This window comes from Quercus lobata, chromosome 12 (assembly GCF_001633185.2).
Source record: "Quercus lobata isolate SW786 chromosome 12, ValleyOak3.0 Primary Assembly, whole genome shotgun sequence".
Classification (NCBI taxonomy): Eukaryota; Viridiplantae; Streptophyta; class Magnoliopsida; order Fagales; family Fagaceae; genus Quercus; species Quercus lobata.
The window spans coordinates 25914606-25934325 of NC_044915.1; positions in this window are offsets into that span (position 1 = coordinate 25914606).

A 19720-nucleotide genomic window follows, 5' to 3' on the forward strand; every position below is an offset into this window, starting at 1 on the left:
ATTTTTTTATAAGTTTTTTTTTTTTTTTTAATTATTAAAATATCTAAAAACATATTTAAAATTAAAGGTTTATTTTTTATTTTTAACGTAACGATTACACGTATGCAGAAGTGTTTTCGGCATGTCAGACATAGACATGCCAAAGGTTTTGAAGTATCTCGTACTTGGTATACATATATACAAATTGCTCAAGAGCCATGACAATGAGTCGAGACTAAATGACCAAATATGCATCAAGGTTTCAATATTTGGACTAAGTGGAGATGATATGAATGAAGCTTGTTAATCAAGTTGTTGAGAAGAGCTCAGCCTGTTAATAAGTATGTTCACCCTAGTTCATACATTAAAGCACAATGGTCACTCCATTTCTAGTTTTATAGTTTTAGTTTGCAAAATATGATGTGGTTGTATAATCTTGCAAAATAGAAAAAGTAAGGCATTTTACACATTTGGATAAAAAAAAAAAAACACCAACATCAGTGGGTGTAAAATTATACATAAATGCACAAGTGTTACAGTAACCGTGCATATATGCACAGTTGCAGTAGCTCTTGCATTTGATATTTTATTATTTTTTCCTCTCTCCACCTCACTCTCACCTCACGCTCTCTTCCTCCACTGATCTCTGTTGCTCCCATTGTTGCTGATCACTGATAGTTTTGATTATTTGATCAGTGCTTTTGCAGTTGTTGATCACCAGTGGTTTTGATTAGTGGGTTTGATGATTTTGATCTGTGGGTTTTGATGATTTTGAACTGTGGGTATTGATTAGGTTGATGGTGGTTGGGATTTTGATGGGTGGGTTGATGATGGAAGCTGGTGGTTGTGTGGGTTGATGATGGAGGGCTGGGTATTGATCGTTGATGGTGGCTGGGTATTGATCGAGTTGATGGTGGTTGGGTTTTGATGATTTTGATGAGTGGGTTTTGATGATTTTGATGGTGGCTGAGATTTTGATGGGTGGGTTGATGATGAGGCCGGCTTGATGATGGCGGTTGTGTGGGTTGATGATGGAGACTGGGTATTGATCGTTGATGGTGGCTGGGTATTGATTGGGTTGATGGTGGCAGGGTTTAGAATATTTTATTGAATAAATGTGTAGAATAGATAAACTGATGTGAATGTTTTGTAAAAATGAGTGTGTAAAATAGAAAAAAACATGTTTTTTATAGCAAAATGGACAAAATTTATGCATCAATTGATGTGAATGCTCTAGGATCATCAGTGAGATATTCCTCCTTAAAAAATAATCACAATGTGTTATGTGTGGTTAGGTCAAGGATATAAAATACTCCCTCCGTCCCACTTTATTTGTCCTGTTTGAAAAGTCAAACTTTTTAAGGGAACATCATTTATTATCTTGTCTACCTTTTAAAAATGTATAAGTTTTCAAAACTATCCTTAAATAAATTTATCAAAAAATTGAATTAGTAAATTAATAGGGGTATAATAGGAACATTAGTAAATTAATAACTTTTATTTTTAGAAATAGGACAATATTTTGGGACATCTCAAAATAGAATAAATGACAAACAAAGTGGGATGGAAGGAGTAACCCTCATGTTTGATTCTGTGCAAGCTGATAACCGTTGGATCCAAACAAATACGTAATTAAATATCCCAAGTCCCAACGTGGCCTTTTCTCCATCATATATTGGGTACCGAAGCATATGATGAACATTAATACATTATCCTTTATTGAAAATATATGATTTGGGGATAATTAAATTGTACGTACAACGTGATCCGCACTCTAATGATAATCCACCGATTGAGAGAACTTTCACATGGAGTGACCCATAAATTCAAACATGGCTATTCATCATAAAGGGCCCTGTTAACAACTTAACTTGTGTTTTAAGTACCAATAGTGATTTAAAAAAAAAAAGTATACATAAGAATAAAGTTTTTATGGGAAAAGAAAAAAAAAATTAATATTTTGATAGTTTTTTTTTATTTTTCATAAATGTGATGTCAAAACTTTCCTAAAATATAAATTGTGTAAATTAAAAAAATGTCTAGTTAATAAGTGTCCAAGTGTTTTTTATCATTATTATTATTATTATTTTATTTTAAGAAACAAATACACATACACAACGGAGAGGAAATGAGATTCTAACCAAAAAAAAAAAAAAAAAAAACACCACATTAAGGTTGAGTCTTTAATCTTTATGTGGGGCCCAATAGCTTATGGGCCGGGCCCGTTTACTCATAGGGAGTCCAAAGGCTCAAGCCGAAGAGAGCTATGACCCAAGGCCAATAATGTAGAGTATAGGATAGTCTTAAGATACCGCCGAGGACCGCTCAGTCCTCGGCAAACCTAAAGTCCCACCGAAGAGAGGGGCAAAAACGGTATAGGACTAATTTTGAAAGAAAATCTAAAATATCCGGGGAAAGCTGCCCTTACTGCCATTCAATGCTCTGTACTTGACAGAGCCGCATTTTTTGGCTTTTATAACCACCCCCAACGACTTTGGATATGGGCTGATGGGACAAGTATCAGTCTTGGAAAGTTTAATCCTACACGTGGACGAAGGACAGCGAACACAGGCCAGTATAAAAGGGAAAATAAGTGACCTAGAGAAGGGGCTGGGGAAAATGGCCAGAAACAAGAGCCTCCCAACCCACCTCCAGGAAAAAGATTCCAGGGGTGAAGAAAACTTAAACATGTATGAACACCACGGAAAACCCACCGTCTGGTGACCAAGGCCTAGCCTTTCAAACCCACGCTCTACAAATGATATTGTATGGGCCTCCTTACGTACGAGCCCAACACCGATACGGTTCGTCACGAATCGAGTCCTTACAATTGGCGCCGTCTGTGGGAAGGCTTGTGTGTTGGTATAGACGGTAGGTTGAGAGAGTTCATTTGCCATTTTTAACAACTGGTTATACAGTTTTAGTATAAAGCTTCGCTAAGGTCTATGATTCTTGACTAGGGGCTACGTTTATTAGCGTCAATCGCCTAGATAACTCTAGGGGCTTGGCTGAGGAGCTACCTCCCCTAAAGCCAGGGCCCCACGTAAAGAGAAAACTAGGTTTTAGACAGAACCAAGGTATTGCATAGTTCTCGGACTCAAGCCTATGGGGAAACCAACTACTTGGATGAGGAAAACTAGGTTTTGGACAGAACCAAGGCATTGCATAGTCCTCGGACTCAAGCCTATGGGGAAACCAACTATTTGGATGAGGAAAACTAGGTTTTGGACAGAACCAAGGCATTGCATAGTCCTCGGACTCAAGCCTATGGGGAAACCAACTACTTGGATGTGGAAAACTAGGTTTTGGACAGAACCAAGACATTGCATAGTCCTTGGACTCAAGCCTATGGGGAAACCAACTACTTGGATGAGGAAAACTAGGTTTTGGACAGAACCAAGGCATTGCATAGTCCTCGGACTTAAGTCTATAGGGAGACCAACTACTTGGATGAGGAAAACTAGGTTTTGGACAGAATCAAGACATTGCATAGTCCTCGGACTTAAGCCTATGGGGAAACCAACTACTTGGATAAGGAAAACTAGGTTTTGGACAGAACCAAGGCATTGCATAGTCCTCGGACTCAAGCCTATGGGGAAACCAACTATTTGGATGAGGAAAACTAGGTTTTGGACAGAACCAAGACATTGCATAGCCCTCGGACTTAAGCCTATGGGGAAACCAACTACTTGGATGAGGAAAACTAGGTTTTGGACAGAACCAAGGCATTGCATAGTCCTAGGACTCAAGCCTATGGGGAAACCAACTACTTGGATGTGGAAAACTAGGTTTTGGACAGAACCAAGGCATTGCATAGTCCTCGGACTCAAGCCTATGGGGAAACCAACTACTTGGATGTGGAAAACTAGGTTTTGGACAGAACCAAGGCATTGCATGGTCCTCGGACTCAAGCCTATGGGGAAACCAACTACTTGGATGAGAAAAAGTTTGGGTTTCGTAAGATTGGCTACTTGATAAAAATGTTAAGCTACTTAATCCTCGGCTTAAATACCGTAAAAAGTTAAGGCCAACAAAAGCGTAAGGAAGGTGGTAGAACGCCCCAGTATTCAGTAGCCTAAGGGGGCTGTTTATTTGGTGGATGATATGTCTTCAGATGGTTATTTCTTACCTGGCATCAAGCCTTCGGTTCTCACCTCGGCTAGTTTGGGGTAAGTATTATTTTTCACGGGTCGGCCTTGTTGTGCCAAGCAATTCTATTAAAGTTATGGTGATATCTTTTTCTTAGCGAATACTCCGGCCATGGTTGTTATTGATTCAAATGCTATATTATTGTGCCGAACAGCACTTGCAAATTCGTAAAAACGCCTTTTTCTTTGATAAAGGGGTAAGACCCCATGTATTGTGCTCTAAGATCAGTGGTATTGTGCCCGGCCGACTCATTAAGCTCATTATAATGCCTTCTCTTTTCCTGTCTCATAAGAGTTTCAGTTTTGAATATTATTTGTTTAAGTCAGAATTATTAAGTCGGATTATTTTTGTAAGTACAGAGCAGGGTAGTATTTAACTGAATTATGTGTCTACGTATTGTGTCATCATTTCGGAAATAAAGAGATAGAACATGCGAAGTAAAGTAATAGCCATTTTTATTAATATGAAGATGTATTACAACGTACGAAAAGGGGCTTAAACAAGCCTATACAAAAGATAAACTGTCGAAACAATAAAAAAAAAAAAAAAGAAAAACCTCAACAATACAGATAAGTAAACAACCAGATGTCTTGTTAAATTCGTCTCCGAAGTCCTTCCAAACTTTGCTTCAGTAGCGCCCATATTGAGAAAGGGACCTTCTGTAGAAGAAGATGGAAGAGATGGAGGAAGAAGATGGAGGAGATGAATGAAGAAGATGGAGGACATGAGTAAGGAAGGAGGAGAAGAAGAGAGAAGAGATGAAAAGAAAGAAAAAGGAGCAAAAGAGGGAGAAGGGAAAGCACCAGGATGGATCTGGTGTTGGGAAGACTAAGAAAGGGAGGCAGAAGGAGGCGCCAATGAACGAAGAGAGGAAGAAGTAGGGGCACTTAGTCCCTGCCTCGGTCCTGACTCCTAACCCACTGGAGCCATATTAGGTATGCTCATAAGAGAGCGGTGGGTAGTGATAATGGGTGTTCTTGACTCAGTCACGCCGAAAGTTTGACGTGATGAGCCCCTGCTTCGGATTTTGGCTGAAAGGAAGGTGAGACAAATCTTAAGTCTCCGCCATCCTTGCCCTGACCGAGCCATTTCGAGTTTTATTAGAACATGATGCTTTGAGGAGGGGTATGATTCCGTCATCACTCATTATAGTGAACGTATTATGATTTGGTGTATAACTGTTGGGTTAAATAAACGCTAAGGGAGGCTAAGGGTTTCAGATCTCAGAAAGATAAAAGGGTCTCTGTACGAAAGTGATAGCCTCCTACTTGTCTTCTTATAGGAAGGGCAAAACAGACGGTATTAAATTCGTTCAGGTTTCCAAAAGAATCTGAAGACAAAGAGGTGTCCGTTCCGCTTCCCCACCTCATCAGACGAACTGTCAAATGTAAATGAGTCTCGTAAAGGGAAGTCATTAAAGGTGCATCTTGGACAACCAAACGGCAGGAGCGTGTCGAGAGTAAATTAAGGGGAACACCTTGTAAACCGGTATATTTTCTGGGCAGGTGGAGAACCGCTAGTATCAATGAAGGGCTAAATTAAATGAGCCATAGTAACGGCTCGGTATTACCAAAACCTACCTTTCTAACTCAAAGGTCGGACAGCAGGGTTTTGAGGGGCTATTGTGGGGCCCAATAGCTTATGGGCCGGGCCCGTTTACTCATAGGGAGTCCAAAGGCCCAAGCCGAAGAGAGCTATGGCCCAAGGCCAATAATGTAAAGTATAGGATAGTCTTAAGATACCGCCGAGGACCGCTCAGTCCTCGGCAAACCCAAAGTCCCATCGAAGAGAGAGGCAAAAACGGTATAAGACTAACTTTGAAAGAAAATCTAAAATATCCGGGGAAAGCTGCCCTTACTGCCATTCAATACTCTGTACCTGACAGAGCCGCATTCTTTGGCTTTTACAACCACCCCCAACGACTTTGGATATGGGCTGATGGGACAAGTATCAGTCTTGGAAAGTTTAACCCTACACGTGGACGAAGGACAGCGAACACAGGCCAGTATAAAAGGGAAAATAAGTGACCTAGAGAAGGGGCTGGGGAAAATGGTCAGAAATAAGAGCCTCCCAGCCCACCTCCAGGAAAAAGATTCCAGGGGTGAAGAAAACTTAAACATGTATGAACACCACGGAAAACCCACCGCCTGGTGACCAAGGCCTAGCCTTTCAAACCCACGCTCTACAAATGATATTGTATGGGCCTCCTTACGTACAAGCCCAACACCGATACGGTTCGTCACGAATCGAGTCCTTACACTTTATATCTCATCTAGAAAGTTTGTCAATATTATGGTTTGAGTTTTTTATTTTTTATTTTTTTCTATGTAGTACGATCCACTCGATTCTTCTTTAAACAATGCAATTGAACACTCATTAACATATTCTATATTAATAAAAAAATTATTAGTTAACATATTCTATATATATATATATATATATATATATAAAACTATTAATTTGCATGGAAAAATCATTGTGATTGTATGTGACTGTGTTGAAGTTGTTGCATAGTTTGACTATTTTTTAAAAGGGAAAAAAATTGTTATAAGACCTCAATTTTTTTTTTTTAATAAAAAAGTACTCTTCTTTGTTCTTCTTAAATTAGCTTGTTCACAAATTTAGAAGAAAAAAAAAATGCTAAGTGTTCTATTTTTTAAATGCTTTCATAACCACCTAACCAATTTTTTTCAATGACATTTATAACAAAAAAAAAATTTCAAAACATTTTAATATCTTACATATACCCTATAAGTTTTTAAAATTCCTGTGGATGCAATTGTTGCGGGTGGATTAATTTGGAGATCATACGGTCAATTTGGTTCTTTTATTTATTATTAATGGGTTGCATACTTTGAACTGGTAAGATACATGCATGCAGGTCCTTAATTAAATTGAAATTTCTTAAGATCCATAAATCGAGGCAGACCTAATTTATTTCTCATTTTGTTTAGTATAATTCACCTCATCTTCTCTTAGAAATTACTTTGATTTTTGAGTGAAGTTTATAATGTGATCTTAGAACCTCATTCATTTTTCATTGTTTATGTGTATGTTTATTTTTCCCCAGAAAAAAAAAAAAAAAAAGGCACCGTCCATCTAATAATTCCACAGATTATTTTAGCTTTAAAAACATCTGGATAATTGGCAGCTTGTATTTATAATTTAAGTTTAAGATAAGCTTAATTTCTATGACTTGATGAAAGGAAAACTTCCCATTCACAAAAAAAATCATTGAGCCAGCGAATAGGTGCAAACTGTAAACTTAATAAATTGCTACTTAGCTGTCATCAATGATACTGTTGCAAATGTGCAATCAGAAGGGCGAGCCTAATGTAAAGTTGACAAGAGGGAATATCAATTATGCTTTTTAAATTGACAGTCTCTTGTTCGAAAACAAAGGACTTATTTTAGCTTGATGATTGAAAGTTATTATTATATATGAAGTGGAAGTTGCCATAACGCATCAGTTCACAAATAGTTTCGGATATGGATAGTGACATCATAAAGTTAGGAATTTAATCTCCCATGTCTTACACTTTAATTATGGGTTTTTGGGCCCATGCCGTGTGGTCTAGTGAAGAGGGAAATGATGGGCTTGTGGGCCCGATTGTTTTGGCTAAGAGATATTGGGCTTTCATCTTGGTAATTTTATAATAGATTTTTTTAGCCCATTTCTTGATGAGGTACATGTTCATGTAGGCCCAAAGCTCTTTGAGTGAAGAGGGTGTTGAGCGAAGTCCAACTTGTGTAATGTAGTTTAGGGGTGATTTTTGTTAAATCCATTTTCTTTTATTTTTTTGGCTGACTGAGAAAGCATCACCCAATGGGATTGAACCACGTGGCATGTGAAAAAGAATATCCCTACACATTTTTTTAGCACATATATATTTTTAAAATCTACTTCTTTTGTGTGCTATAGAACTAAAATTCTTAAGTAAACAATAGAAAAATATTTCTCTTTTCTTAAGAAAATAAGGGCAAATGAGAAATAAAATATTAAGGGCCTTGTAAATTTTATCTTTTATTATCACTTCTTTCTGCAATGTGCAAAATCGTCAGTAAGGATTAAAAGATAAACAATCTACCAACTTGTTTATAGAGTGATTATATTATACTTACTTACTTTTTTTCTTTTTCTTTTTTTGTTTTGTTTTTACTATAACTACAAGACAAATATTTCAGTCATAAATATTGTCAAAATAGGCTTTGCAACAGAAAGGAAGATTCTAAAGGACTATTTTTTGTACATTGAATTATTGAAAGAGAAGTTACCACAAATTTAGTACACAATCAATTATTTTGTGTTGAAAAACAATTATTTTGTATCTTTTTTAAAAATATATATATATATATATATATATCATGATAACATTGAATGGATATTAGTTTTATTTTTCATAATATATTTAATCTTGAATTAAAAAAAAAAAATTGTTCCATACTTCGGCTCCGCAAAGCTAAAATCCTTGTTACATTACTATTGGCGTGATTGTAGATTATCGGTGTTTCCCATTAACTCTAAAAGCTAATGAACCAAATAGCTATTGGATATTTTTTAGACTTTAACTTTATCATTAATGATATTGCCATTTATCCTATTATCCCTACCAACTTGTCATGTTGCCCATTCTCAAAAAAAAAAAAAAACTTGTCATGTTGCCATGAGTTTTGTAATTCATTAACATTGATCACAGATCTTTATTATGAGAAGAAACGAGTTGGAATCCCCTGTGTCATTAAAATTCTTGAGGTTTTAGGTTGGTCAATATCACTATTAAATCTTTGGACAACATTAAGACAGGCATGTCAATCAATAAAATTAAAAGAAAAATCACACTCACATACTTGTCATTTGAATTAAAGGACAGAGCTCCATATTTACTGTAATGGTATACTAATCACTTTATCAGCCCTTATGTCTATTGGTAGCACCCTTTGCTAAAGAAGCCCAGCAAATTCACAGGGCCTGGGTTCGAAGCTGAATAAGACAGCTGGTCAAACTGGGCGGGGGAAAAAGGGTCCCAATGGGGCCAACGGTTTGCTGTGAAAAAGATGATAAATGACATAAAGCATTGTGTGTTGGGAAATTCAGGGTGATCCACTCAGCTACTTTCATAGTCCACTAATGCATACAAAAGCACGAGCATTTTGGAGCTAAAGCGTGTCCCTTGGAGCACAGATGGTTGATAATGAGTGAGAAAGAGTGTCCCTCAGTATGTTTCCTTTTGATCATTTCTTGTCCGTTTTGTTGATATTATAGTCAAAGAATCAATCAATCAATGAAGAATCAAACTTTACCGAGGACGAAACAAAAGAAGGAAATAAAGAAAAGGAAAATTAAAGGCACAATCAAGCTTAAATTCAGTGAGTTTTGAGAAGATATTTAAGTATATAATGGACTTGAACCATAAACTTGGAGGTTTCAAGTTCTATTTAATACACTATCAATTCATGAGATTTTTGAAGTGTCTTATAGACAATGAATGAAATAGTCTCATTAAAAGTAAAAACACCACTTCCGTATATCCAAAAAAGTATAGTCACTAAAATTGAAATTCTATGTAGAATCAATGAAGAGTCCTATGTATCGGCTTAAGAATGATAACATTCTACTTTATCTATAAAATAAGGTGAAAAGTCACTTAGAATGATAATATATGTTGATGAATCATTAAGATCATTAAAAAAAAAAAATAAAACAGTTTTTATTAAATATTTTATTTGCGAAAAGAAACAGAGATAAACTTTTGTATAAAATTATAAAAATTCTCAAAATTTCATGTAAATCAAAACCCACTTAATTTTCCTAGGACATTTAATTATAAAAAAACCACTTAATTACTCGTATTTTCCATATTTATTATTTTGTGTAATGCATGTTACACATAGTATCACCTCCAATTCGGCAATTCCTCATCCACCAAGTTTGTAAGTCCACAAACCCACCACTAGCAGCAACTCTCTCTCTCTCTCTCCCTCTCTCTCTCTATGTGCTAGTTTTCCTTTTCTTTTATTTATTTATTCATTTGAGCCAACTGAAGGAAGCTTTTTGACAATGAATGACCACGTTTCTTATTTTAGATTAATCTTTAAAAATAATAGTGTAACCTTTTTTTTTAGAAGATGAAGAATAGTGTAACCTTAAGCCAAGAAAAAGCCCAACATAAATTATTGAGGTAGAATCAGACAGGATCAAAGTGAGATCGCAATCCTACATTGGCTTGCAATTCTATATATATATAAATGATTCTCTTTCCATCCCAATTGTTTGGGGAAGTGGGATAGTAAGATTATACGATCCGAATTATGATTTTAACAATGATTATAAATCAAGATTTAATAATAATAATAATAATAATTAATAACAACTACTGGAGATTAAGTATTACCCTTAAAACTGCAAAGGTTCCATGTTTTATATAAAAATCACATAGAAATTTTTTGCCCGTTTGGATCTGACTTTTGGCGTCTGCGCTTAGCACTTGCACGTTTTTTTTTTTAATTATTTTATTATTATTTTTATTTTAAGCAGCAACTTTTGACTATTCTCCTATGAATAGTGCATCCGTGCATTGTTCACAGGTCCTACAAACTTCACTTTTCAACCATTTTTTCATTAAAAATGGGTCCCACGATACTATTCATACATTTAAAAATTATTTTACTACAGTGTTTTCAGTTTTCAACAAAAATAAGTTGTATACAAATGTATTTTTTCAAAATAAAGAAAAGACCATAAGGGTATAAATACCCCCTGAAAGTTTTTTTTTTTTTTTTTTTTCAACAATTTGATACCGTAACTATAGGCTTCTATCAAATACGCCAATTTGGCAACCCGTAGGAGGATCTGAATTGAAGGGACAGATATGAGATAAGCCCTTGTTTTGTGGGGTCAGATATGAGACCCATGTGCCATTTTGACTAGTATATGAACAAAATATTGACATTTGGTACTAACTCAAAGTTACCGTACTAAATTGATGAAAGAAAAAGGGTTGAAGAGGTCTTGATGCAATAGCGTGAAAGCTCAATAGACGGTGGAGCATTTTACACAAATTAAAAGTGTTTTCAGTTTTCAACAAAAATAAGTTGTATACAAATGTATTTTTTCAAAATAAAGAAAAGACCATAAGGGTATAAATACCCCCTGAAAGTTTTTTTTTTTTTTTTTTTTCAACAATTTGATACCGTAACTATAGGCTTCTATCAAATACGCCAATTTGGCAACCCGTAGGAGGATCTGAATTGAAGGGACAGATATGAGATAAGCCCTTGTTTTGTGGGGTCAGATATGAGACCCATGTGCCATTTTGACTAGTATATGAACAAAATATTGACATTTGGTACTAACTCAAAGTTACCGTACTAAATTGATGAAAGAAAAAGGGTTGAAGAGGTCTTGATGCAATAGCGTGAAAGCTCAATAGACGGTGGAGCATTTTACACAAATTAAAAAAAAAAAAAAAAAAAAAAAAAAAAAAACAGAAGAAGAAAAAGAAGAGGAGAAGGAAAATCGACATCCAGTCCCCGCATCGTTTTCCTTTACTTACAATAGTTACAAATAGTTTCCTAAGAAGAAAGAAGATTAAAAAAAAAAAAAGAGTTTCTAATCTTCAAATTTTTTTTTAAAAAAAAAAAATTAAAAAAATGAGATATTTCAATAATAAGAAGAGAGAAAGCTACTATAAATCTAATTACATAATTATGATATAACATGTTATAATTGGTGCATAATAAAAGTGATGTCAATAATTAACCTATATATAAAATAATGTTTCTTCAATCATAGTAGATTATATCTATAATTATGAAAAAAATTATAAAAATGGAATATATAAGAGTTCCTCCTGCCCTTGAATATATATATATATATATATATATTTATATTTATAAATAATTTTTGTTGGTAAAAGATAACCTAACATTACATATATAGGATACTCCGAATAAACCCTAACCCATCCAAGTTTTTCATGTAAACCTCACGTAGGACTTGCACCCCACAAGGGGAAGGAGGGGGGTGGGGTGCTTTTCACTTCAAGAAAGGACACAGACTAAAGCAATAATTCTATCCAATGAGAATTAAGTCATTAACAGTCGTAGAACCTTTTTTCCCACCCCCCCTAAATGACAAGAAGCTACAAGGAATATGTCTCTGCCCAAAAAGCAAATATCCCCCTCTTTACAATCAACATAGAAAGATTATTACTTGAATGTCCCAAGTGACATTGAAGGGACCTCCAACAACCTTATTGTTACTTGGTGTCTAGCCTACGCCAAGACATTTCTGATTTTCTTCCTTGATATATATATATATATATATATATATATATATATATAACAAGCTACGAGAATTATGTACATTTTGATTAAAAAAGGATGAAATCTTAAGGTTGCAGTGTGATTCAGAGTCCCCATATATCCTTGTACATGTAATCTATACATTTATCAATAGATGTAATACATACTAGTTATTATCATAAGTCTTATACTTTAACTTGTACCTTCTGCTGTTTTTAATAGAGATGTTTAAAGTTCAAATCCCTCCACCTCTTATTACTATATATATATATATATATATATATATAAAAGAAGTTATTAGTTATAATTTACCTAAATGTAAATGTTAATTGCAAGAATAGTATCCAACCAAAGCCCACTACGTACCTAATTTGGCAATAACTTTAAAAATCCAAAACCTTTATCTCTTTATATTTCATTATCACTTGATCAATGACATGAATTATTAGCACGCATCATGTGTGTGTGTATCCACTGCTGATTGGTAAAAATCAGGGTTTAGTGATCCTTTTCTTTAAGTGTGATGCCTTTAATCATTATGTTCTTACCGGCATGGCTCCTCATTCCGCATCATTACATGTAGTGAAGCAGCTTTTGCTGCTTCCCTTCGTTGCAGTGGAAATATGAGGTAGGCTTTCAATTTTCAGGATATTGTTCAGAAAAGTCATTGCAAAGGACAGCCTCATATATAATATAGTACATGTTATGGTAATTAATAATGGTGGTGTTTATTTCACATTCAGATGTTGTACGATTTTAGTGCAAAAAATGTGAGAAGGTATTTAGTATCAAATGATACTATGTTAGCAGAATCAAAATTCAATAAGTATGAGACATGTCAGTAAAAAATAACTAATTCACTAATAATTAAAAGACATGTGTTAACGGGTAGTTATTTTTGTACACATATCTCTTATTTATTGAATTTTGATATAGATGACATAATATCATTTGATACAAAATACTTTTTTCACAAAATGCGTGTGTTGTGTGCACACAGCCTGGGCACTAGTATTTTCCCATTAATAAGATATATAGTATTAAAAAGTTGATAGGAACTTCTAGCAATTGCCAATTTGCTTTGCTGTACGTACGTGCTATTTGAATTAAAAACTCTTATGAAAACCCAATGAATCTACAGCATTTTTGAGAACTTAATCTGAATCAAGAATCTTGAAGTAGAATATTCTTATTAGTGGCTACTTCTCGTTGTAACGTATATTGGAGCACTCGATATCAATTGTCTTATGTCGCAAAAAGTATTTGAAAAACTATTTTGAGGAGTGGAGGTCGGCATAGACTTGGGGTCATGCTCATGCATTCAGTGGCGACTCCAGGAATTTTTCTCAAGGTGTTCTTGGATGGACTTGTTTTGTTACAATTTTTTTTTATTTCAAATTCTCTATTACAATTTTTTTCTTTTTAGATTTTAGTTCATTTTTTTTTTTTTTTAGCTTTTTCTTTTTGCTTGAAAGCAATGTTATGAATACCGTTTTGGTCCTTGTTTTGGTTTGTGTAGTGGAACGGAATATTTCGGTACCGATCTATTTCGACGTACTGTTTCAGGGTTTCTAAAAAAAATTAAAAATAATATTGTGGGGCCAGAGAATTTGTGGTCCCGACCCACTTTCCATTAGGGCTTAAGGCCTGCGCCGAGGTAAGTAGTTGCCGAGGACAAGTAGCGAAAATCCAAATGGCCTAGAGATGCAGCCGAGGATGACCTTGTCCTCGGCATCCCAAGGCCTAAAAGGGAAGAACGACACGTCATCAAAGGCAGCTTCCAAAGTGCTTCCAGAAGAAAAGGCGAGTAGAATGGGACTCGCACGGGGGTACAGTGTGGGAGTGGTTCAAGGAAAAGATGTCACCTCCGCATTGAATGCGCCAGCAAACGTCCTAGCCACATTGATGGGAAAAGACCCCTGAATAGTGTGGCTTCGGTTATTGCAACTAACAAAAAGTGGGGGGAGGCGGCTAATGGGACAGACACTTGAGTAGTTACTTGCTTGATCGACAGATGGAAGGTCAAGATCAACTGAGAAGGGCTATATAATGTAAGGATTCACGCGCCAAAAAAGAGGTTGAAGCAATGGTACCCAAAAAGTGAAAGGAACAATAAGAACATTAAGCTCAATGGACAAGGTCCATGGACAAATTTAGTTCACCTCTGTGCGTCCACCATGACTAACCACTGTCTGGTGACCAAAGCCTAGCCTTTCAGCCCACTTTCTATAAATTTATTGTTTGAGCCTTTAACGTTCGAGCCCAATAAACCAATTTGGGGTCGTTACAAATTGAGTCATTACAATTGGCGTCGTCTGTGGGAAGGCTTGTGCGTTGGCACAGGCGGTGGTAGGATCAAGTCTCTGTCAAACAAGGGTCTGCAAAAGCCCCCTCCATCATTTCCAACAACCCACCGTTGTTGCCCTAATATAAAGTTCCACTAGGGGCTACGCTTCGAAGTGTCAGTGGCATGGGTAGTTCCAGGGGTTTCCAACATCAAGTCAATGCCCCCCACCTTGGTCGAGGGGCTAATCCTCAAAACTACTTTAAGAAAAATCTAAGTTTTGGACAGAATCAAGGTCTTGCATGGTCCTCGGACTCAAACCTATGGGGAAACCAACTACTTTATGATAAATCTAAGTTTTAGACAGAACCAAGGTCTTGCATGGTCCTCGGACTCAAACCTATGGGGAAACCAACTACTTTAAGAAAAATCTAAGTTTTGGACAGAACCAAGGTCTTGCATGGTCCTCGGACTCAAACCTATGGGGAAACCAACTACTTTAAGAAAAATCTAAGTTTTGGACAGAATCAAGGTCTTGCATGGTTCTCGGACTCGAACCTATGGGGAAACTAACTACTTTATGAAAAATCTAAGTTTTGGACAGAATCAAGGTCTTGCATGGTCCTCGGACTCAAACTTATGGGGAAACTAACTACTTTAAGAAAAATCTAAGTTTTGGACAGAACCAAGGTCTTACATGGTCCTCGGACTCAAACCTATGGGGAAACCAACTACTTTAAAAAAAAATCTAAGTTTTGGACAGAATCAAGTTCTTGCATGGTCCTCGGACTCAAACCTATGGGGAAACCAACTACTTTATGAAAAATCTAAGTTTTGGACAGAACTAAGGTCTTGCATGGTCCTCGGACTCAAACTTATGGGGAAACCAACTACTTTATGAAAAATCTAAGTTTTGGACAGAACCAAGGTCAGGTCTTGCATGGTCCTCGGACTCAAACCTATGGGGATAGAACCAAGATCTTGCATGGTCCTCGGACTCAAACCTATGGGGAAATCAACTACTTTAAGAAAAATCTAAATTTTGGACAGAACCAAGGTCTTGCATGGTCCTCGGACTCAAACCTATGAGGAAACCAACTAGTTTATGAAAAATCTAAATTTTGGACAGAATAAAAGTCTTGCATGGTCCTCAGACTCAAATCTATGGGGAAACTAGATACTCCAAGAAAATCTAAGTACCAGACACAGCCTAACAACACGCACGGCACCTCGGATGATGCCTTTAGTCTCCTAGAAGTATGTTTAAATACAAATGCAACGGCCCATGGGCGTGGGTAAGTTAGAACTCTGGGATGTGTTCCTAAGTATATCATATGCACAACTATTCTTACATGTTAAGATAACTAGTTCAAAAACCATGAGATTCGCAACAATAGTAAATATCGGTAAGGACAACGAACATGTAATTTAAAAGAAAAAGGAAGAAAAGAATTTCATACATGTGGTCAAAGAGTTTAATTACAAGCAAACTCTAAAGTTCTCAAAACAAAAGGGAAACTAATTAACAGTTAAACTAGAAACAAATACAAAAGTTGGTTAGGGCTTTTACTTCTTCAATTTCGTTTTGGCCACATCTTGGGAAGGCTGAGCAGGATTAGCCGCGGGGCCCTGGGAGACATCCCCTTCCTAGGAAGGCTGAGTAGGATTAGCCTCGGTGCCCTTGGGGACATCAGCAAAGGGAATGGCCTGAAGGGGCTGAACAAAGATGGCCAGCTCCTCGGCACCAGAGATCTGAGCACTGACTGTAGACTTGGTAGCCTCTTGAGGCATCTCAGGATTCAGACCTCCAGGTGCTTCTGTCGCTTCATGAGGCTCTCCTTCCTCAGTTGACTCGCCAAGAATGACAATGATCTGAGCAGTTTCTGACTGAGCAGCCTCAACCTCCTGTGGAACTCTCATAGCCTTGGAGCTGGCAGAGGCGGTCTCACGGATGGTTGGAGGATAAAATACGCTTTCCACCTTCCACAAGTCGGACAAAGCCTCCACCCCAGCTCGTTTGAGGGCCTCGTCCCAAACTTGGGAGCAATATAAACTGCATACACCAGGGATTTGAGCTTTAAGGAGGGCCTGGGTTTCAGCCACCCCCTCATCATAAGCCTCCTCCTTGGCCTTGTCCTTGATAGTTTCGGCCTAAGTTTTGGCAAACTCAACCTCTATCTTGGCCCTTACGGTTTCGTCCCTAGCAAATTCTGCCACGCCCTTAGTATTGTCTGCCTCGATCAGTTTCTTCTTTAAGTCACTGATCTGCTCTTTGGCAATCTCCAATTACTCCTCGGCAGTAAGTAGGTGCCTCGTCTGTTCCTCGGCCTGTTTTTGGGCACCAGTCAAACCTGCCTCAGCACTATCCCTGGCTCTGGTTGCCTCCTTTAAGTCTTCACTGGCCTTCGCGAGGTCAGACTCGAAATTTTTGAGGGTTCACGCAGCATCTATACGTTTATTGCGCTCGAGCTCTGCGGTCTTACTCTGCCCCTTAACTTCTTCCTCCATCCTATAGGTAGCCTAGATAGCCTGTCAATTGAGACAAACACATTATGAACGAGAATCTAGGAGCAAGAATCGACGGAGTTATAGGTTTTAGGAGCCTTACCATACCCAGGTACCTTTTCACGCTGAGGGCAACCTCCTGCATCTTCATATTTCTTAACTCTTCCATATCAGTGGGAAGCAGCAGGGCCCTCTCTAGCGCATCGGCCATATAACCGCCTTTGCCGGTTCCAAGGTTCCTCATGGATGCATCTTCCAACAATGGCTCCCCATGGAGCATTGGGGCGGGAAGCCAAGCACTCGGCGCGGATTGGGCATTGATCCCTTTCCCCTGGCCTTGATGCCCGATCTTTAACTGTTTTTGAGCTTGCGAAGTTTCGTCCCCCTCCCGAGAGGATTGGGATTTCCCCCCATCCATTGGTTCCTTACCTTTAGGACTCCTATTTCTCTTTGGGTCAGTGGGCTCAAACTGAGGAGGCAGAGCTGATTGAGGAGGAGCTGGAAGTTTGGGGCGGGGAGATTGTGGCTGCAACTTGGAAGAGGAAGACCTAGTCTAGACAGGTTGGGGCTGGAGTGGGGGAGTTGGAACACTAGATTGCGGTTTTCCCTGTGCACCCTTCCCTGGCTGACCCTCAATGAGGTCGAATAGGCTGGTCGGGGGCTTTCTCTTAAGACCCATCTCGGCTCGAGAGGATGTTCCCACTGATAACAGTTCCGCTTCGGACAAGTCAGGGTCACCTAGATCACCAGAAGGATCCTCGGATGGGTCAGCTTGGTCAAATGCCCCAAATCCCTCCTCGGACAGACCCAAATCACCTTCGTCCTCCGCTGCTTGGTGAGACGGGGAAGAGCCAGCCAACGAGATACCCTCCAGGACAGGAGATCCTTCAGAGATCAAAAACCCGTGTTCGACTACAGTGATTTTCGGAAGCCGAGGAACGTTAGCTTTAATCACGTGCTTTGGGTCGACAAAAGACTTCTGGATGGGATCGTACCCTAAGATTTTGTGAGCGGCTCTAACTTGACTATCCTTGTCATTTACAAAAACCGCCGCTTGGAGAACAGTCTCCAAATCCACTTAGTTGACCAGATGAAAGTGTAGGTGAAAGGCGTGTGGATCTGCAAAAAAAAGGCAAGTACATGGTTAGTAACCGAACTACACAAAATTAAGACAGCGCAAAAGATTGGCCCCCTCCTACTCTCTACACCCCACCTGGTTCTCCCTCCACAATTGGACAAGGAAGACCATCGTGCCACTCCCCGGATACAATAAGAAAGTCCTTGTTCAACCCTTTGTTGGACTCGGGAAGGCACTGGATTAGCCGAACCCTATCGTCTCTCGTCTTCATGTAGTAGGATTTGCCTCTCAAGTTTTGGAGATTGTAGCACCAATTTACGTCATGATGGGTTAATCTTAGCCCCATTTTTTCATTTAAGGTATCCATACAACCCATAATCCTAAACATATTAGCAGCGCACTGGGTGGGAGCTAATCGGAAATGCCTAAGGTAACTCCTTATTACCGGCCCTAAGGGGATTCTCATACCCCCCTCTATGAAGGTGAGAAGGGGAATTACCACCTCACCCGTCCTTCTCTTAAGATGCCACTCCCCCTCCTTGTAGTACCTCAAACTTACGTTGGGAGGTATCCTATAGTCGGCGATGAACTTTTCCATCGCCTTTTCGGTCTCAACTAACTTTTTCAATTTAACCATCTCTAGGAATTACTAAACAGACTCAGAGGGTGACGAGAGAGGGAGAGAAACAAGAGAAAAATGAACTCAAAAGAGAAAAAACACGAGTTAGTGAGAGCAAAAAACTTACAGAAAGGAGGAAAGGTTCCTCGGACAGGTTTTTTATGCTGGAGATAGACTTGAATTTGGATGAAAGTTTGACTGAACCCAGGATATGTGTGCTAGAACTCTTAAGTGCGAAAGTGAAGAGACAAATCAGTTCTAGAAATTATTTATACCTCCTATCGAAAGTAACTGCACGAATTTTCCCACCCATAAAGGTAAGGAAATCTCCACCGTTAGATTACCATCACGCCGTTGAACGTGGGAAGCACAGAGACGCCTGCATTTAATGAAGACACGTTTCACCTTCCAATATCCAAGAACGTGTCTCGAGCAGACGAAGAGTCTTTGAAACTGATAGATGACAAGGATTAACAAGCTATGACAGAGGCTTAATGTCATCAAAACCCTCCTCTCCGTCCGAGGATCCGGAAAACAGGATTTTGAGGGGTTATTGTGGGTTCAGAGAATTTGTGGTCCCAGCCCACTTTTCATTAGGGCCCAAAGTCCGCTCCGAGGAGAGTAGTTGCCGAGGACAAGTAGTGAAAATCCAAATGGCCTAGAGATGCAACCGAGGATGACCCTGTCCTCGGCATCCCAAGGCCTAAAAGGGAAGAACGACACGTCATCAAAGGCAGCCTTTAAAGCGCTCCCAGAAGAAAAGGCGAGTAGAATGGGACTTGCACGGGGGTACAGTGTGGGA